This window comes from Manis pentadactyla, chromosome 3 (assembly GCF_030020395.1).
Source record: "Manis pentadactyla isolate mManPen7 chromosome 3, mManPen7.hap1, whole genome shotgun sequence".
Classification (NCBI taxonomy): Eukaryota; Metazoa; Chordata; class Mammalia; order Pholidota; family Manidae; genus Manis; species Manis pentadactyla.
The window spans coordinates 18,180,272-18,203,357 of NC_080021.1; positions in this window are offsets into that span (position 1 = coordinate 18,180,272).

Consider the following 23,086-nt stretch of genomic DNA (forward strand, 5'->3'; position numbering starts at 1 on the left):
GAAAGAACGTTATGATCATGATCACCATAAATAACACATAACTGGGTAAATATAAAAGGTTAATTTTCATTCTTGTATTTTCCCTTAAAGGATACCTGTTTATAGCAAAAATAATTGCATTGCAAGGTGAAGTTCATAATATACATAAAAGTAAAAGATATAACACTGGCACAAGGATGAGAGAAGTGGGCAAAGGTATTAGAGTATTTTAGGTCACCACCTTTATAAAAGGGGTTGTGCAAATGGCAAGTGGAAAGTGGTGTTGTGAAGGGTTGGCTGGGTAGTGTGCAGAGGTACAATATTTACTCAACAGGTATTTTTGAGTTATAATTGACATGTAACATTATATTAGTTTCAGTAATACAATAAAATGGTTTAATATTTGTATATATTGCAAAATGATTGCCACAATAAGTCTAGTGACCATCCGTCAGTACACACAGTTACCTATTTTTTTAGCTCAATAAATTTGGATGATTTAAGGATGCACATTTTTAACTGTAGAGGACTTATATTTATAAGCCTAGCTAAAAATCTAATAAACCAAATAAAATGAAACACTAAAAAATACACACACAAAAATAAACTGCAGGGAAGAAGCAACAGAGGAACAAAACCCAAGGAAAATGAAAAAAAAAATAACGTCACTTGATTCAGTCATATCAATAAATACATTAAATGTGGGCTAAACATTCCAATCAAAAGTGAAAGAATTGTTAAACTATATGAACACTCAAGAACCAACTATATGCTTACTTCAGGAGATATAAGTTAAATAAAAGTTACAATGAGTTGAAAATGAAAGGATGATAAAGATCATGTAAACACTGATTAGAAAAGAACTGAGTTAGCTATATTAATATCAGAGAAAATACACTCCAAAATGAAGAGTATTATAAAGGCTAAAGTGGGCATATCTTAATGATGAAAAGGAGGATTCATCAAAAAGAAATAAGAATTCTAAGTATATATGTATGTACAAGTATTAGGTAACAGAGATTGCAAATTCATATGCAAAAAGTGACACACCAAAAGGGGAAATCGATTGAATCCACTATCATAATTGGAGATGTTAATATCTTTCTCATTTTTGATAACAAAAGTATATAAAAATATCAATAAGCTTAGAAGACCTGAACAACAATAACAATCAACTTAATTTATGATATTAACAGAACGTAAACCCAATAAATACAGAACATGCAACTTTGCAACTGCCCATGTGATGTTCACTAAGCTAGGCCAGGTGATGGGCCATAAGAAGTCTAATTAAGAAGTCTGAAGGCTTAGAGAATATGTTCACTGACTTCATCAGTATGAAACTAGATATCAATAAAATATTCTGAAAAAAGAAACCAAACCAAATCTATAGTACTAAGCAACACACATATAACCAATCCACAGGTTAAAGAAGAATTCACAAAAGAAAGTGGAAAATATCGCAAAACAAGTGACAATCAAAGCAAAACACCTCTCTTATTGCATGCACCCAAAACAATGGTTAGGGGAAACCCTTTAACTGTCAATGTTCATATTCAGTACTACAGAGGTTTTAAACTCAATGACTTTTTCTTGACTGTATCAATGTCAACATCCTGGTTTTGATACTGTGCCATAAAATTTCAAGATGTTACCACCTTGGACAGAAGGTACAAGAAATTCTTCTGTGTTATTTCTTAGAACTGCGTATGAATCTAAAATGATCCCCAAATAAAAAAGTTTAATTTTAAAGTCAAAGACCTAGGGTAGGTTTTGGCAAGCAATGGACCATGAGCCAAATCCTATCCATTTTTTAAATAACTCGGAAGCTAAGAATGTTTTTACAGTTTTCCATGGCTGCTCAAAAAGTAAGAATATATGACAGAGACCATATATGTCTCTCAAAGCCTACTTGTTTACTAACTGACCTTTGCAGAAAGTGTTTGCCAACCTTTGATTAGGAAAGTTTCTGTTCCTCTCTGGATGCATAAACTTCCTGTAGCCTATCCCTTCACAAGTAAAAATAAAAATTCTGGACAGAATACAAGAAGAGTTACTTTGACTCTTAGAAGTAAGCAAAAGCAGGTAAATTATGGAGGAAAATAGAAAGTTACAAAGGTGACTCACATCAGATGTGTTTTCCAGTGGTTTTTTTTGTTGTTGATTTTTGGCTTTTCTGGAGGAGCAAGTCCCTGCTATAAGTTGCACGGCATTGGCTGCTAAAACTCAGGTAAAAACCCTACTTGATTAGGTAAGACTCACCTGATTAAGCACAGACTTTCTGCCTGATGGAGCAGGGAAAGGGCAGGGAAGGCGAATCCCGAAGGGAAAACAGGAAAAGTAAATTGAAATTTTTCCTTGGTTTACTGGATTTTTTATAGCATTATTTTGTTGAGCAAATGCTTCTCAATTTGATGTATGCCTTTGATCAATTTCCAGATTTAGAGTTGCTTTGGTGAGTTTGGTCCACTTTCAGTGTGGATTTTTAGAGCTAAGATTTGCTAAGCACTTTTCTCAGACATTCCAGAAGTAACATCAATATGTTACAGTTAAAATAAAATTACTCTCCCCCCGCCCCCCAACAAAACTGTTTGGGGAAGAATGAAAACTAATATATCCTTACTTGCTACCAAGAACAAAGAGAAGGTCCTGAATATACCATGAACATATTACTATGTTGGATTGCTTTGGAAAGAGAAAAGGCATTAAAATTTTGAATCAAGGACACAGGGAACATGAGTGCCTGAAGAATGTCATTATGCAACCTCAAGAAGGGAGACGCCCCATCAAATCGAGCATTTAATGAACGATTTTAGGGTCTAAGCAATGAAAGTAATTAACAGAAAGGAAATGCATCGTTGGATATCAGCACAATGATTTTTGTGATTCCCTTGAGTTCTTTTAGATCTTGATTGCTTTTGTGCATCATCAGTTTCTGATTAAAAAGGAATAAATGATTCAAGTCAAAATTGCACACCTAGATAGTATGTATATTACTGTTGTCCATTTTCATCATGTTCATTTCTCTTTAGCAATTTTGTTATAAATGGGAGAAATGTAACAATAAAATTGTGTGCAGTGAAATATTACCCGCAGAATGAATTGGTTACCCAATAGGAATTTTTGAGGGCAAATTAAGGGACCGGTCGTTCTCTAGTTTTGAATAGTGATTGTGGGGAAAAGATTTAGAGTTGGAGAATCCACTTATTCTTTCATTCATTCAACAAACATTTCTTAAACTCTTACCAAGAGCTATGCACGGCTGGGGATACAGCAGAGGATAAAAGAGGCAGAACTCCCTGCCTTTCTGCATTTGATACTCTAGTAGGGTGAGGCAGAATATAACCGTGGTAAATAAATTATGTAATATGCTACAGGGCATCAGTTTTATGGCCAAACATTAAATAGGATATAGAAGAGGGAGAATGGGGAGTAGTACCGCGATTTTAAATGGGGTGTATGTGGTAGACCTCCCAGAGTAATGACGTTCAAGCAAAGCCTGGAAGAGAAGAGAAAGCGTTTCATATGAGCTTCCAAAGAGCATCCCACGCAAAAGGAAAGCCAGCTCAGGGAGGGAAGATTGCTTAGCCTGTTAAGTGACAATAAGGTGAGTACGGCAGGAGTAGGAAGAGCAGGGGGAAAACAGTACAGAGGAGTAGAGGAAGAACACGAGGCCAGATTATTTAGGGCTTTGCGAACTACCATAAGGACTCTGGTTCTTACTGTATCTAAGACGGGGAGCTATTGGACAGAGAAGTGACCAGGTCGAGTGCCGATTCAGAAGGTTGGTGTCTGAAAGCTGTGTGTCACTAGGAAAAGGTCGAAGACTTTGAGCAGAATGAGTTGATATCATTTGTGTGCCATTCTGTGAGCCTTGTGTTCATTTGGATTTTATTGCTGGCATTAAATCCACAGGATCAAGTGCCAGCTGATTAGCATGACAGTCAAGGCTCGTCGTGATTAGGCTCCCGTCCCACCACTTCCCAGCCTAATCACTCGTATCTGCCGCTGATCCCTCAGCAGCAGTCTAACCAACCCGTATTCCAGATGCATTAAAGGTATTTTGTATTTGTGCATTCGATTATGCTGTTCTGCCTACCTAGAGTGCTCTCATCTGTCTCCGGAATTCCTCTTCCTTCTGGTTAGTATAACACATTGTATTTTACTGCAATTTCTATATTCTTGCCTCTTCCCCCCAACCCTGAGCAACCATGCGCAGTAGACAGGAGGCACTCCATGTGAGTCCATTATATTGGATGCAATAGGAAAAATCTAACCACATGATTCCAGTTAAGGAGATATTTACATTAATGTTAAGACTAATTTCAAAAAGAAATAAGGCAGTTCACAATAAAAAATTTGTTTTCCAAAGGATTTAGAGTAAAGATAAACTTTAAAAGATTTTATTAAGATGGCAGTGAGGTACTGGGGAAGAAATGGGTATTGCAAAAACCTATACCAGGCATGTATTTTCTTTAATATGCTTATTATTACTTGCTATTATATTGTGTAGTTATTATTATATTTTTTTGTCCTCCACCAGGATGGAATCTCCACTGGCACAGAGATTTTGTCTTTGGTACTGCCATGCTTGCATTTCCTGAAATATTATTTAGGTGTTGGATGGATATTTGTTAAATGAATGAATGATCACTTTAAGAGAACACTGTGCTTAGATAGGAACACCGTTTCATCATACAGAATTCTTTTTTCTTTCTGATACAAGGAACTCTAATGAATTTTTCAAGAAAGATGAACTTTTTGGCTTGTCATAAATCACTTAGAGGATTCTATCTCGCTCAATCTCACAGTCTTACCTAGGGACCTTTCGTGAAGATAACAATCCATGTCTTTAGGAACTGATCTGTGAAATTTCAGAAATGTTCATTAGGCAATTATTCCTTATATTGATTGAACATTAAAAGCTAGTGTAATGGTTATTATTAATACAGATTATATTAGCTTTTCATTCTATATAATATTAACTTTTAATTCTATGGTAAACTAAAGCAATATAGCTCATTAGCAGGTTGCTGCTAATGTAACTTGGAGAAAAAATAGAATCTAGAGCCATATAATAATGGGCAAGACATTGAACCTTTAGTTTTCTTTCTCTGGAAGGATAAATATTGATCTAATAATCACTGGTGTCCTTTCCTCATTCAATAATCTCTGATCATCATTTTTAGAGTACAGACTGGAGCCAGTTTTCTGGCTAACAGTTAATTTTCAGGCCCTGTATATTCAGTTTATTTACACTTTTGCTACTGAGCTTTGAGGTTTTAACCCAAAGGAACAGGTGATACACAAATTCTGGGCATTGTTGCAGATCAATGGCAGTCCTGGGGGAGCCACCTTACCATGCTTCATACACATCTACACACACACACACATATGTCATGCAGATGTCTATGTGTACATATAAAATTGTCTTTTCCTTGATCCCTTCTGTTGAATTAGAGGTATATCTCCATTTATTAGAAGGGAATTCTCTTGATTCTGCCAATGGAGTAGAATTTTATTATTTTTGTCCATCAAAATAGTGTTCTATTAAGAACAGTATTCTGATTTTACTTTGGGAGAACAGTCACTCCGTTTTGGTCCTCATGCATGGGATGAATAAAGCTGACTCTCCCCCCCCAACTCCTTTGCCCCCTGGATTCCAGGTGTATAAGCCTCAACTAGGTTATGCTGTCAGTAAGTGCAGCTCCTCCAGCCGCAGACATAGGTTCCAGGGGTAGAGAAGTGATCCAAGTGAGGCCACTCACTGTCACCAAGCCTCGGTTCCCTGACTTTTGTCGGCACGTTCAGGAAAGCGGCTGGTTTCTTGCCCCGAGCAGACGCCATGGTGGTGATCATGCGAAGCTGTGGGAATCACTAAGCAGAAGCCGTGAGTGTGCTGTACCCAGAGGAGCCAGAGCAAGTAAGTGGAGCCTTGGGACATCATTCGGACCCCCAATCACGGCTCACCTAACGCCAGATCTACTCCTGGACATTGCAGCTTACATGAGCCTCTAATTCCCTTCTGACTTAGAGAGTTTGAATCAGGTGTTCTGCCCCCAGCTACTGAAAGATAACCAGCTTCGCTGCTGGTAGCCGGCCAGGTGATCTGCTCATATCTCTTCTCAGTTTCTTGCTCTATCAAATACGAATATTAATTCTTGTTGGAAAGTGGTAAAGGTTGTAGAAAGATGTTTGAATAGATATTAGCTGATATATAAATTAAAGGTGATGTCTATTCCTTCTGGCCAACATGCATTATTTTGAATATTTAATTTTACTGATGGTTTCTTTGCTATTCGTGTATGTCTGAAATACATGTCTATAAAACCTACTACTTATTTGTCTCCAATTATATGCCAGAAATTTCTAGGACTAGAGATACACAAACAGAAGACATGGCCACCATCAACAGCTTCTCTCTACTATGGACGATTGGAGGGGAGGGAACAGAGCCTGATAAACGCAGGCAACTTGGAGATACATGTAGGGAGACACAATTGCTCCTGGGTTAGTTGGGGTGGATTAAAAGGCAAAGAAAAATTCATTAGGGGAGAAAACTTTCCCTTTTGGAAAAAAAGTCTGTGTGTCATATACTCATCATTTCTTATCGCAGTTGTTTACAGTCTCATTTCATTATAAAAAATGTATGAGAGTCCTATTTTATAGATGAAGACACAGAGACAATGAGAGTTTGTATGATGTTATATAGCTAATTCATAACTGAATCAGGATTCAAACCCATGTCTAAGCTGAAAATCTAATCTCTATGATTTTTGCCTTGAAGACTAAGGAGGAGGTGGGAATTTAGAGCAGAGAAATGGCAGTCTAGGGGAAGTGACCATGGGACATTCCTTATGCTCCAGGGGTCCTTAATCATCACTGGTGAGATCCTGGCATCCTATAGACCACCAATATTTAGTCCCTAGTGTAAGACAGATGAATTGCAGGCCAAGCAAGAGGGGGATATGAATGATTCTCTTACTTATGGAAGACATGAGGCCCTTCCCAGTGCAAGCACACTTGTAGTTTACAGGGCATTGAAAGCTCCAGCAAAGTGCATGAGTAAGCAGATGCTCTGAGAGCCCTGAGTGGGAAAATGCACACTGCTTCTGCATTACACTGAGATCACTATCTGGATGGCCGTTTAAATGCACATGCAACTTAAAGTAGAGACAGTTTATACCTGAAGATCTCTAACCTGATTTTCGTACTGAAGCTTACTTTTCCCATTGCAAATATACCAGAAAGAATCATACAAGGTTTTAGACATGCAACTGTCCTATAAAAGCTAACACTAGAGTTGTAGACATGTTAGTTGTCACCTATTTCTTCAATATGATTGAGTTATAGGAGGGGTTCTAGGTCTTTTACACCATATTGAGGACTGTGATTTTAGGAACAAGAATTATATGACTGTAGAGGTAGGATTAACACATATAAAGACAGGTGAGCTAACATTTAAGATGTAAATGCTATATTGAGTTTGCTAGTATTATATCAGGAAACTGAACATTCCTTTGAGATAATGTTTTTAGCCCTCCTTATAGACAAGACTTAGAAGGATAAGTAGTCCGTGTGAAATTATCATTTCTAAAGAAAGGCTAGCATATTTTGAGGGCTTGCCATGTGCTAGGTGCTCTGCTAAGTGCTGGTAGGGTTTCATACAACCTCAGTACAGAATCTCCTCCATACCGAGACGAATGTAGGCTCTGAAGTCAAGGACTGCCAAGGTCACAGAGGAGGGAGGTGGTGAAGACACACTGGAGGACCCACCTCCAGTGTTAGGCAGGCTGCTCAACACTATTTGTCCTGACACTTTCACTTTCTAATCAATATTTTGCAAGGCCTCCTTGCAAAATCATGAAACAAATTCTTAGGTAATATAACACTACACAGGTTATAGTGTAAGGTTACACAGAGGATTTCCAGAAAAACCATCAGAAATAACCTGAATGTAATATATAAAATAAATAAAACTGGCTTATAATAAAATAGATAATTCAATAAATAAAACATAACTGCATTTGAAATGCTTTATTATGAACATAACTATGATTATTTGTTAGATATATATTATTACATCTCTAATTACTGACACAAACATTCTAGAAGACTTAATAAATTGTCAGATGTTGCCATTATAACAGGCTCACCAGAAGTATGACAGCTACCGGTACTGGCCGATCTGAGTGTGTTGTATCTGCAACCCAAATGCTGCAAAGTTATTACTGTTGGTGATTTTCTCAATGGGTAACAACCCTTGGTGACATTCTAAAATTAAAAAATTAAACTCTTTTCCCACTTTACATGGTAGTTGCATTCCCAAACAATTATCTTTATTTTAAAGCCATGTAAAGCAGACGGTGTGTATAATAATTACAAGCAATTTATTATGATTATACAACAGGCTCTTTGAAAATCATATGGGATGCAAAACAATTCTTCGCATGAGACTGTCTGCGATAGTGCAGAACATATAACATCCTAGACCCCAATATTGGTCACTGTGCCCAATTCTTGGGACAAGCAAAAATGCGCTGTATACATTTTCAGAACACACTTTGAGGAGTTGTACTGTGCGATTGAGAACTGCTGCCGTCAAGCCCTCCAGCACTGATGTGCCTCTCCTCTGAATGTAGAACCACAGCAGCTAGGAGTGGGAAGGGATCTAAGAGCAGGCACAATGCTCCTTAATTGTGCCAGTATTTCCAAAGTATCAGGCATTTCTGTATCATTTTGCTGGATGTTTGCTGGATACACATATTATTATTCAGTACTTTTCTTTTAACAGACTCACTTTTCCTATGAGCATCAATTACCCTCTGAAATAGAAAATACAGGTCACTTACCATAACTGAAAAGCAACCTTAAAAATAATGTAATGACTAAAACAAACACAAAACAGTGAAGAGGAGATGATGTTACTCTAGCTACATTCTGGCAGCCAGAGGCTCAGCCGCACACCTCTTCTTTGGCTCATCACATTAAGCCTGAATTTGTCTCCTCAGACTTCAGCGCTCCTGTTCTTGGTCTGGTTTCCAGAAGAAAAGAGGGAGAAAATCTCTTCCCTTCAATTTCTGATGACTCATCTGCCATTTTCGTCTCTCTCCAGGATAAACAAAGTGTTTATATTCTTTTCTGAGTATATCATCACCTTATATAAGGATTTACACTTTTTCTAAGGAGAAAATATTGTGACGTATCTGTTGCTCAGTATTAATGCAGACATTTAAGATCTATTTCTTCTAAACTTTTATACAATAATCCAAGGTATATTTCGACACTCCCATTTTACAGATGAGGAAAGTAAGGTATAGTACATTTGCATTTAACCAGTTTGCCCAAGTCTCACAGCTGGTTAGTGGCAAAGCCAGGATTCCAACTCAGGGCTAATAACAAAACTCAGAGACTCATACCAGTTTTCATGTTAACTGTCCACATAATTAAAAGCCATAATAAGATAGTTTCCTGGCTATACAGAGATAAGGATATAAGGTGATATTTTTTAGACTCCTAACTATCCAAATAGAGATGAGTTAGCCTTAACTCAGTGGTGCATTAATATAATGTAAAGAGTTTTATTTTAAGCCTTTTCCCATTACTTGAAAGGGTAACTGAGAGGACCCACATTAACACAGCATGACAGCTCTATTGTTTCTCATTTCCTCTAAAATATCCCACTAGCGCTGCTTCAAAAGGGAGTGGAATCTGGAAGTGAATAAAAACAGATGTTGGTTGCTCTGGAAGTTGATGGGGTCACCAGACAAAGCCCCTATGGTGGTGGCTGGATATTCCTGGGGGCTGCAGGAGGCATGTGATGGTTAAATTGATTATGTGCCAAATGGGCTATGAGATGCCCATATATCTAATGAAACATTATTTCTCAGTGTGTCTGCGAGGGCATTTCTGGAACAGGTGAGCATTTGAATTGGTGGACTGAGACAAGCAGGTGGCCCTCCCCAGCGTGGGTCACATAGCTAATACATGATTGAGCAAGTGTCAACCGAATGCAGTCAGGTTTTAAAACCTGTCCTTAATATTATTAGCTGATATAGGTATGTAGTATTTACATTACATACAAATATATAATTAAAATAATAAAATATTACATATAATGCGTTATGCATTATATTTGTATGTAGTCTATAATACTTATAATAATATTTCTTTTCCTTTCATTTCCATCTCATCTCTTAGAAGCTGCAGTGCAATGTATTTATAGGGTGTTAACCAATGTTTATTAAGCATTTTCCCTGAGATAGGTACTATGCTAAGCATTTGATATGTTATCTCATTTAACTTTGACATACTAGGTCTCATACTACTGCTGACGTGAAGAAATGTAGGCTGAACTAAATTAAATAGAATTTTAGTTTATTTATTTTGGTCTGATATTTTGGGGCATGGCCAAACTTGTATTTAAACCCTGGCACATCTAGCATTGAAGAAAATGTTTAACCACAATGCCACAAGAATATGTCACCATTAATACACTATGAAAAGAGAAGCCCGTGTGCCAAATAGAGTGATTCAAGCGATCCAGTTCATAGTGCCCTCTAAGACTGAACTGAATTTTTAGGTAAAGATGCATTTGTGGGTTTGCTTTGATGTGATAGTGGACAGCCCCTCACAGTGCCCCAGGCTGGCCCCTGAAGCACTTGGCAAAGGGCCATGCTGGGTGGTATTATTAGGGAGCAGCTAAGAACTTGAGCTCTGGAACTAAAGCTAGAGATGAATCTCAGCTGAGTTACACATGTGTGACCTGGGACAAGTTGCTTTACCTCTTTGTATATTCGTTTTTTTCAATCTTACAATTCAGATAAAAATAATCCCTATGTGCCAAGATTGCTTTATAGAATGATTATAGTAATGCAGGAAAAATATTTAGCAAGTGTCTGGAACATATTAAGTGCTTAACAGAATTAGTGAGTATTGCTTCACAATGTAGCATGAGACTGGCCTTTATAACACTCATCTCTATGACTGGACCTCCTCCTGTCTTGCTGTCACGAGCTCCTTTATCTTCAAAAAACTGAAATATTTTCTTGCTCTTAAGACATCCCTATGTATCTATTCATTCATTCATTGCAACGTGCTGGGCATTCTCCAAGGGACTGACAATGAATAACAGCATATGATCTGTGCCCTCAAATGACTCCCAGAGTACCTGAGCTAGGAGGCCACATACACAAGCAAGCATGGGGCAGTATTAAAATCATTGCACAGCAGGTGATCCATAAGGCAATTTCTTACACATCTTTCAAAATGCCAAAGTGTGGATGTCACCCCCTATCTGAAGTCTTTTGATTTACCCATAAAAACTCACTTTTCCATCCTCAACTGTCAACACTACCTCATTTACTGACTGCAACCACAATATTTTGAAAATTTTCAATATCAAAGGTCTATTTGAGGACAGAGGCCCAGGATTTTTTGTTTGTTGGTTGGCTTTTACCCTTTTTTAGGACTTGAAGATTTTCGATGGTGCCAAGAATACAGGAAACACCCAGATGTTGGATGATGGATGGAAGGACAGAGGGAGAGAAGAAAGGATGGAAGGAAGGAGGGATGGAGGGATGAAAGGAGGGAGAAAGGGAGAAGGGAGAAGGCGGGAGAAAGGCTGGATAGAAGGAAGGAAGGATGCACAGATGGGTACATAAGCTGCCCCAAGGGAAACATAAAGAAGGAAGACTCTAGCTTCCTTGAGAGTAAGACAGAGAAGAAAGACCTCATAGTAGAGGAGCTGTTTGAGCTCCTATATATCTCAAAGGATGAGTGAGGTTTCAGCACAAACACAGAAGTCTGCATGTAGTGGTAGAAGGCTGGTAGAGCTAAAGGTACACCAGACAGAGAGAAAAGTAATGATAAAAGCACAGGTGTGGAATTTAATGATGTATTAATTAAGTGATGAGTAGATCCGAGGAAACAGAATTGAGATTGGAAACTGGAGAGAAGGGCAGAGGGATAGAGATAAAATAGGTTTCAGACCGTGAAAGGCCTTGGAAACTATGCTAATGAATTTGGACCTTCAAACCATAATAGTTCCTCAGTAGGTAAGCTTGCCTGTCTTGCTAAAAGGCTTCACCATGACTGAGGATGTTATTTCCTCACTTTCAGCTAAGTATTAAGTATTTGATTAAAACTGAGAGCAGGCAGACAGCTCCAGTGGTATTTCCTGGGGGCCTAAATCACAGGGTTTTGGCATCTCTGAATTTAAAGGGAAATTGAAATCGTTTCAGTATTCATTCAGGCTGAAACTACTTTTAGAATTGTTCCAAGAACAATTGAAAACACAAATCTTTCTTCGAACCATGCTTAGGCTTTGGGATTCTTCCTGCCTTTATTCTTTTGAATGAGGCAGAATGGGATGAATAATAGTATCTGAGATGTCCTTATATTACATGTTACCTTACATTACATTTGCAGAGCATTCGCACAAAATCATCTCATTTGTTCTTCATAAAACCCTGTAAGCTAAACACTATTATCTTCATTCAGCAGCAAGCAAACAGGCTGAGAGGTCATAAAGCAAGTGAGACTTGATTCCCTTACCTCCCTCTTTCTCTGACTCTCCTAGCTGAGGAAGTTCTGAGGATCCTCACCTGCAGAGAAAGGCCCTTTCTGGTGCCCACATCAGTTACAAAAGAAGCAGAAAAGATAATGGGGTATGCAGTATGTTTTAAAAATCTGCTTTGACACTTAACATGATTATCATCGTAAAATCTCCATCATCAACCCTGGAGGCAAGTATGTTTGTGTCTACTTTGTAGAAAAAGACACTGAAGCTCAGAGAGGTTAATGAACTTGTTCAAGTTGGCCCAGCTGCATAATGGCAAGGCCAGATTTGAACCTCCAGCAATGGCCTCCAATGGACACACCCCTTCTCCCATCTCACATTGTAGTGAGTTAGAGTGTGGGCTCAGGGCTCAGTCTGCCATGTTTGACCTCTGGATGGCCTTATGAATTGGGGACTGGCTTCATGACCTTGAGAACCCACTTCAGGTTCTCATCCTGAAAATGGAGATGATACTAGCATTTGTCTCTAGGAGTTGCTCTACAAATGAACTGTGACTATATGTGTAAAGTGCTTCAGCAAATCCCAGCATAGAATCAGCACCAGGTATTGTCTGTAATTATCAAGCATCTTATGGGTCTTAGAATTAAATCTCTTCCCCAGACCCATAACTCATCCACTGATCCTACAACAATTAGGACAATATTGGGACACAGCTGTCAACCAGACTTAACCTCAGACTGTACGGAATGAACTTGGCCTAGAAGCCTACCTTGTTCCCAGCCAGGTTCCCCTATAATTCTCATGGTGTCAGCCTAATCTAAAGGCCAGAAATTACCACCTGCACTCTCCTTGCTTGTCCTTCAGTTCCCTGAACCCGTCTCATCGGATTGGACCTCCCAAAATATAACTAGCTTTTGCTAGACCCATTTCACAGAATGACAAACTGTTGCCATATCCCCAGAATGCTGGCCAGGGTTCCTCTACCTGTGTCTGTATCCTTGGCACAGTAAGTCCTGCTCCGTGTAACATTTACATTCATGAAGACTGACTTCGTCATCTCCTGGTTTGCTCCTTGTTCCTGGTAGAATTTTACACTGAACATCAAGGTCATGGAGAAACAGCTCCAATCAACCAAGCATAGTTTCTGTCTACAGAGAGATTCACTAGATTTTAAGCAATCAATTATATAAATTATCAAATTATAGATTACATTATGGATTAGATTATTATAGATTATAGAAGTTGAGAAAACTTCTTGAAACAGAAATAGTGCTTTGAACAAACATAACAGGAAGGAAGACTCCCACCTAGCCTAAGGATTCAGGGAAAGCTTCCTGAGGAGGTGAAGACTTAAGCGGTCAAGGACTCCCAAGGACACACCCTCCTAATTCCCACTTTCTTTACTCAGATGCCGCTATGTGACTTGGAAGGGATGAAGAAAAGAGTAATCATCCCAACAGTTTCTCAGAACTGTGGCAGGCCTTTCAGTTTACACAAATGATAATTAAAACATGATTTAAAAGACCTTATTAAGTACATGTCAGGTACTTTGTTGAAGCATTGCATTAATCTTGCTTTGTCAGGCTGGTAAAGATCACGTGTCAGGCACTTTTCTAGGCTCTGGAGAAAGAAAGGCTTTAAAGAACCTTGAATTCAAAAAATTCACAATGGAATGGTCCTCCCCGCACATTTGAATTGTGCATCCGTCTGGCTGAGCTAGGTTGCAGCTCTGTAATGTAACAGTTTTCTATCGTTGCATAACAACTACCAACTGTGCAGCTTGAAGCTCACCCATTTATGAGCTCAGAGTTCTGTAGGTCGGATATGCAAAGTTTACAGTTTTCTGCTTAGGGTCTTGCAGCCTGACACCAAGGTGTCAGCTAGGCGGAGCTCTTGTCTGGGAGCTCTGGGAAAGAATTCACTTCCAGGTTCATTTAAGGTGCTGGCAGAATCCAATTCCTTGCTGGCTGCTGGCTTGGAGTGACTCTCAGCACTAGAGGCTCTCCTCAGGTCCTTCCACACAGCCCCCTCCACCTCCTCCAATCTCCCTCGTGCTTTGAATCTCTCTGACTTCTGCCACCAGGCGGAGAAAGCGCTCTGCTTGTAAAGGATGCGCGAGACTGGACCTGCCCAGGTACTCTCCCTGACAACCACTTGTTAACGTTAATTTCATCTGCAAAATCCATTTTGCTATGTAAGGTGCTATGATCATGGGAGTAACACTAGGGTGCAAAGTTTATGGAGACCTTCTAGAATTCTCTTTACCACATGTAACAAATGGACCCCCGGCTCCAGGGACTGGAAAAAGTATAGGCTTGTTTCTCACTTCTGAACAAGTCCATTGTGGGTTGGCTCTACCCTGCTCTGCAAGGCCCTCATTTTGGAAACAGACTGGCAGAGTGCCTGCTAGGTTTGGAACGTTGCACAGCAGTGGGAGGCAGAAGGAGCTGGTGGACTGCACACTAGTTATGAACACTAATGCCCAGAAGGCACACACATTGCTTCTGATCACATTCCCTTGGCCGAAGCAAGTTACACCACCAAGAAAGTGCAATCCTACCATTTGCCAGGAAAAAGGGAGAGAAATATTTAGGTGGGGGCAGAACTAATAAATAACACAGCCCTCCAAGGGACACCACCCCAAAGTCCCACTTAGTTGCACATTGCATCAAACTTCAGAGTTTGGGGATACATAGGAGTCTCTGTGCCAAGGATTAAGCATGAGACTTTTTGCAGTAGGTATAATGCCTCCCTCAGAGTTGATGCCGCGCTTGAGCAAAAAGAAAACAGGCTTTAAAAAGTTAGGGCATGTATATAACTGTTGAATCACTACGTTGTGTACTTGAAAACAACATAATGTTGTATATCACTTTACTTCAATTAAAAATTGGTTGTTGTAAGTCAAACAACCAGTGAGTCTCCGCAGGTAGATGCAGGATTGAAATCCAGGTTTCTCTCTTCATAACCCCCTTGCTACCTTGTTCATAGTTGATAGAGTAGAAGGCAGTATGGGGGATGCTGCCTGCCTTCTAAGATCATTCGCCCAGGTAGGGAGTCAGACATAAAACACAAAGTCACCCGCATGGTGATCAGGCTACAGGAGGCATCAGCAGAGCACAGTAGGAGTGGTGGATCTTTGGTTCATATGTATGTGCAGGGTAGGAGAACATGGTTGAGCAAATTCTTGGATAATGAGGAATTTCCTTGGTAAGCAAGAGAAGAGAAGTAATTCCAGATATGAGAAACAGAATGGCATGTGCAAAGAACACAGGAGGAGGGAGAAGGTCACAATCAGTGAGGTGTCTGGCTTCATGTGAGAAGGGATACAGTTTGAAATGGGCTGTGAGTGGTGATAAATCTTAAAGGGCTGTGTGTGCTCTGCTGAGGAATTTGGACTTCATCCTATAGCAGCCACAGAAGAATTTATGAAAGAGACTGTGTTCATTCAGGTCTTCTGAGAAATAGATGCCAAAATGCAATTCAACGTGCAAGCATCTAATTAGGAGAAATGTCTGAAAGGAAATGTGGAGGGATCCCGGGAAAGCAGGGGGAGTCTGACACCCAGTGGAGGGAAGAGGGTTGGAAGTTGGGGTGGAAATGTCCTAGAGTCTGAAAGTTAACTGAATGTGTTTCAAATGATATTAACAGTATAGGCATATTCAAAGACAATAGACTATTAGAGAAAAATACAAAGCTATAGTAATTAAAAGTGTTTATCTATGTGGAGTTGTTTGGGGGTAAAAAGTGTGGGGCAAAGAGCCTTTAATTCACTGTTCTCAACCACATGTGTGTGTATTTAAACCTTATAAAGCATTCCTTTAATAAAAACAATATATATATATATATATATATATGTGTGTGTGTGTGTGAGATAATTAAAAACTGTGCTCTCTGTCTAGCTTGTATAGAAGAAGGTCCCTTTCCTAATATGGCTTTGGGGTGCCTTCCACACGAGGCAAGCTCTGCATGAGATACCTGGCCATTCTTTCTTTTCTAGAACTGCCTCTGGCTTTATAAACTGTAGAAAAGCATGTGTTTCACATAACCTTTCCAGCTGTGCCTGTTAACCACTGACCTTTCTTCTTGATGAATCTTCACCCACTTCAGCCTTTGTGTGCAGTTTCGGGAAGAAAAGAAGGTGCCTGAAATGGATTTCATAGGGAAGAATAGGAAACTGATAATGAAATCGGCATTGGGTGAGAGAATGTGGGTCCTGACACGTGTACTGCAGCAGATGAGCAGGCATGTAGAGAGAGAGAGAAAGGGATCTCCGTGAGAAGGGCAGAGGAAACCACTCCTGAAGAGCTCCGAGTGGCCATGGACAAAGAGAAGGGAGATAGATCGAGGAAGCAAAGGACCAGAGAAGGTAAGTGAGAGCCCAGAGCAGCAGGGGCCTCCCAAAGGAAAACTAAGACCAAATAAATGTGCCACGTTTATCCCGACTGTGCTCTCACATTCACATGGGCGAATGCATGAGCGCATGTGCACACACACACCTCCTATATGCACCGGGTGCTGTAGAAACTGCTTCTGAACCTATCACGGTGTTTCTGTCACTCCCCCTGACCAGGAGATGAAGACCTGGGCCTCTGCCTGGCCACAGTCTCTCCCATCCATTCATCCAGTTCCCAGAGCCCATCTCCCATTTCCATTTTGAGAAAATGCACCTTCCTCCCTCAGCTTCCATGTCCTGCTCCTGGTGGTCCCTCAAACACAGGCTATGTGCAGATTTTCCTTTGTCTCTGTGGCTGTATTTATACTGCATTAAAGTGAAAAGCTGTTTGCTCTCTCCCCATCTCTACCTTCAGGACCCTGAGGGCAGGGCAGGAGCTGTGCCTACGTTCCCATTTTCCCTGGGCACCAAGCACAGGGATGGGCACCTCGTGGCTCCTAGTTCATCTTTCTCCAATGGACAGCTGGACTTCATGGAGTGGTATGGGGCTCAGCTGGGTGTGAAATGGGAGGGAGGAGACCAAGCTTTTCCTCATCAGCTTCCTCCATAGCTTCTTTTCCTCTAACTCCTGTCCTACTCGCATTGCTAGATTTATTTCCTTTCATTCTGCTTATTAGAGAAAACAGAAACAAGAACCAGGGAAGGAGACTGGTGACATTTTAGTGTGCCAATGACCTACGTGGTGGGACTCACCCCAGAGAGTTTGCCTGCTCCCTGCCTGATTCTTCTTGCTCTCACAAGCTTCTTGTTTTCAGGGAAATTCAAGGAAACTCAATGCACTGATCATCTTTTCCAAGAGATCTACTGGGCATTTCCAACCTCTTTTTTTTGTTTTTCCATTACATTCACAGTAATTCACAGGTTAGAAATTCTTATTCCTACTTTAAAGGAGGGGAAATGAAGGTAGATGTGCTCATCTGCTGCCTGGGCTCACACAGCTAAAAGTGGCAGGGTTGGGATGTAGCCCAGGCACAGGTGACCACTTCCACTGACCTGGGTGTCTGTCAACCGCATTTCCTTGAGAAAGATCTTTGCAAAATTCTTGTGACATCTCCCCATTTTACACACGAGAGGGCAGAGGTCCCTTGCTTGATGTAGATTTTTCTACATTCCTTGCCTTCTATAGTTTATTCCTTGCCTCACCCAAGAATGCTCTCAGAGTGCTTTTAATAGTTAAACCAATAGATCAGAGGACTGCGGAGAACACACATGTATGAATAATCATCAGGTGATTGATTTAATCAGGCATGTGCATTTTGAGAGCAGAACTTTGATACCAGGCAGGCTCAAGTTGAAATCCCAGCCCTACCATGTATTAGCTGCGGTATTAGCTGAGGAAGGAGTTAACTTCTCCAGCCATCAGTTTTCTGCTAGGGTTTATAAGTGTTAGATGAGATGAAGCTTGCAAAGCACTTCGCACAGCACTTTGTCTGGGTTCTGGACGCACATCATAACAAAGTGCTCTTATCTTGTAAGTAAGCTTGCCAAGGGCAGAAGTGTAAGCGTATCCTTGAGAGTAAGTGCCATGGAGAATGCTTCTCGCTCTCTTCCTTCCACTCCCCACACAGAAAAATGCATACCGCCATTATAAAGTCTCCCAATCCCTGTCTAATGTTCTGGGTGGGTGAGGCTTTATCCTTCTAACATTCTTGGTATTTTTAAAATGCCAGTTGTGTTTTTCAAAATTACACTTGGAAAAGTAAGTTGCTCTGTTCTAATATTCTACAGCTTCTTTCCAAGTGGATTTCATCTTTTTTCACTCACGAGATCTAGAACTGAAGGGAGCGTTGCTGTGGGGAAATCATGCTATCATTAATAATAGAAATGCTTTGAGCTCACACACAGGGCTGGGGCATTGGCTTTAAGAGTTCTAAGTTGATAGAAGTACTTGCAGTTTCAGAAAGGAGAGCTTCCGTCTTAGAAGACAATTTGCCTGTTGAAACAGATTACATGCCGGGGGAGAACAGCGGGGGTGGGGGGTGGGGGGGGAGCGCCTAGGGGAAAACCCTACCTGCTTTCAAATCCTGGGAGCATCACTTGCGGCTGTGACCTTGACAGATCTTGGTAAGCCCTCTGCATCTCAGATTTCTCCCAACAAAAGGGGGATTTCAATTTCTACTTTCCAGTGTCGTTATGAGCCTTAAATGTGAGTTAAATATCCAGAGTCTTTCACATGAGAGTGCTCACATATAATGACTATTTCTTCTATTATTTGGAGCCATATTGCCCTGCATTTGAACCCAACTCCGCTGCTCCGTAGCTATGTGATCAGGTTACTCTTTGAAGCTGAGTATCTGTAAATAAAATGAAGATAATATCTATGTGATGGTCTGTCATGAACAGCAAATGAGCTAACTTAGATAATAGTGTCTGCGGTGGAGTAGAGATTCAATAAGTGTTCCCCTCTTTCCTCCCTCTTTTCTCTCCCTTTCTCTGTTCCTCCTTGTCCTGCGGTGATGACTAAGATGCCTGGGCATTGTCCTTTTGCACAAGGACGTCTCATTGCAATGATGCAGTTCTCTCCAGTTTCCTAGTTCCCAGAATCCAGGTCACCAGGAGCTTATTTTGTCTCCTTCATTTCCACGGTCAAAGGTCATGCAGCCAATAAAGGAAACTGGTGATAAACCACCAATCTCTCCACGTCATGCTCCTCTGTCTGGGGAGAAACCTCGGGGCGTATGGTCAGCTCCCACATCACTAGAACTCTCTTTTGGGGGTTGGTGGGCTGCACTCTTTCAGACCCCCTTGTTTTGCCTATACATGCACAGTAGTCAAACATGTCAACTCTCCTGGCTCTGAACGGGGTTTGCCGACCTCTAATCCACTGTGACGCTGCAGCCTGGTTCCATCAACGAGAAATGCTGCTGAACATGATGCTCTGATTTGATTACGTCCTTGTGGTCCATACATTTATCCAAATATTACTCATTGTACCACCTACCTACAATAATCCACATGCTATGCATGCATTGGGGTTACGCCTATCAATAACAGGGGTGTGGTTCCTAATTTATGTTCGGGATTGGGGAGGAACAGACAATTCACAAGTCAATAAATAAGGCAAAATCATCACAAAATGTATTGGCCCTATTTGGATGTATGCCTTTTAAATAGCTTGGGAGTAGACACATCAATTTTTAAAATATTAACTCCTTTAATTATTTGCTGTGTGATTTGGGGCAAGTTATTTCATCTTTCTGAACCTCAATGACCTTGTCTCTAAAATGGTACTAATATGTACAACATACCAATGAGAGTTGCTGTTAGGTTTAAACAAAATGCAGTGGTTAAGTGCCTAATATGTGTCTGATATATTCTTTTAATATCTTAGGAATCAAAGAGGACAAATTGTGAATATACACACACATTTATGCATACATGTGCACACATGCACACCCATGCATTCTTGCTCCGTTATAGACAGAGAACTCAAATCTTCCTGTGCATTTGCCTTACAAGTGTAAGGTCAACTACCTTCCGCCCAGGCCTAAATGCTGCATAATGGTCACTTTAGTATCTCATTATAGTATCTGAGATACTTGTGGCAGTAGAATACTTGCATGTTTATTAGGCCCATGCTGAGGGCAGGGACTTGCCCAGGAGAGGGACTGAGCACTCCAAAATCCCCTCCAGCATGGAAATATTATGGTGGGCTTTTATGATGAAGGAACTGTTATCCACATCTGAGTAAGTTTATAGTACAATTTGGCTAAAAGAATTAGGCAAACAGGCATAAGAGTCATATTGCAATCTTGAAAATACTGCTATTTAAATTTAACAATTTTGATATTAATTAACTGGATTGACTTGTTTTCTTACCACTAACATAAAATTGATAGTTCCCAAATATTCAAAAAATAATATGAGCTTTCTCAGACTCCATCAATTCTGTGAAATGTTCCATAATTGACATATGGTTTCAGGGTTAAAGTTGGAGGATATGTTCAAAGGAGGGGAATTGGTTACTGAACAAGATATTCATTCACCATTGAGTTATTGAGTTATTTCCAGTGGTTTGCTGGTAAATGCTTAACAACCAGGTCTTTTATTTTGGTGGGAGGAGGAGCCCAAATTTGTAGTATTTATCAATTTCTGTGGTGGAAATACTCCCATGATGCTAATTTCAACCTAACTGTAACAAGTGACTTGAAAAATTCCTGAGTTGGTTCCAACACATGACTGACTATGTGAAGGGCTCTAATAGGTACTAGGGGTATAACTACATAGTAAACACCAAATTCATATCATATTTAACAAACTTCACTGACCTGCCCAGAAGAATACAAAAGGCACTCAATTTACAATGGGAATTTCTAGATTTCTTTCCTAGTGTTTTTCCTAAATAACTGTAAGATCTGTGGAAAATGCATGATGTAAATGTCAAAATTTTTCAGGTATTGCAAGATAATGTAGAGTTGATTAAATTAGAATATATTGCATGAAACTATAGCTCAAGTGATAGAGTATGAAATGATTGAATAAGTAATACCCCTAATGCACTGCAGGATGTAGCATTTGGAGCACAGGATGTAGCATTTCATCAGCTAATGAGGGAAGCTTCAAACAGGGAACAGCTCTTCCTCGTGAAAGGGGAAATCCGCTTACCAGTCTCCCAACCACAGTATACAGAGCAGAAGCCCCAGAAAGGCCACAAATTCAGAATGAAGCGTTTGGGTTAGAGATGATAATTACAACAGTTATTTAATTAATAGTGGGTAATAGTTATCTGGTGCTTATTACATATATAGAAATTATTTTATTTCAGTTACCTCATGTAATCCTCCAAAAATCCATCTAAATGGCAACTAAAAGGTCAATAAGAAAGTTACATTCTATTTTGATCCATTTTCTAGATTCAGTGAATTTTCAATAAGGAAATGAAATTCAATTTCAACAGTGATTTTCAGAAGCCAAATCTTTTGCGTGGAGGAGAAGGATGGCCCCACTCCTTTCTTCTGGATTTCAACATTTCTCCAAATAATTGGAATGCATTAACACCTTAGCAACAATTTTTCACAGTGTTTTCCACTTTATTTCTAAAACATCATTTGTTTGGAACAAAATCTTCATGTTCCTAATTTCTTTCATTTGACTCAGTGCTTGGTGCTGAGGCTTTGGTAAAGGAAGTAGATGCCCAAAATATCTGGCAAAACTAAGCCTTGCTAATGTCAATAGTTTTCTGATTGAAATCATTGATGTTTTCCATATTTTAAAACCAAATTTCATTTACTTAGTATTTGAATTCGTTCAATCCCTCCCTTAGCCTGACCATCCTTCACAGGGCTCCTAGATTTAGAGTCTGGCTCTTTCCTTGTCACCCCGTTCTTAAAAATGTTAACTCCTCTAGTCCGTAGAATCGATTAGAAAAGTTGTCAAGCAACAAATAATCCCCCACATTCAGACTCTAATTTCCTTTTCCAACCTTGTTTTGCACAATACACATACACATATGTGTACATGCAGAAACATACATGTGTACATTTAAATACAAACACAACGCACACATGCACACACACACACACACACACCTATTAATTAAGATCCAGCTCCAAGCTACCTCTTCTAAGAAAACTTTCTAGAATCTCTCTTACAACATACAACTATAATTCTTTCTCTTCTCCTTCCCTACACAAGCATTTTATCTGTGGCTAAAGACAAAGAGCACAGATTACTTATCACTTGTATTAAGTTAAATAAAGTATGTAACTGATATCTAATCTGAATAGCCTTCAAGAGAATATTCCATATACAATTCATATACAGCTCTTGCCTTCACAGAGTACCTTATAGAATTATTGGGGGGAAAAATAAAATACACACAACATGTGACATACATGTATGAAATTACTAAGTACAGATTTCCGACAAGGTGTAAGCTAGCCATTTTCTGTCTTCACACTTTCTGTCCCTCCCAAGTCAAGAACTTCATTTTGGAACTTTACAAGATATTTCTGCTCACTTTTATTTTTTAAAATCACAACTGATGCCTTGTATAAAATGTAAACTCATAATAGAACATGGTAAGTGCCCCAATGAATGGACAGTTGAAGGGCCAGAGACTCGGACAGGACAGAGGACACGCATGCAACTTTTGCTGGGGGAGAAGGGGGAGGTAAGGAAGGCTCACAGGGACA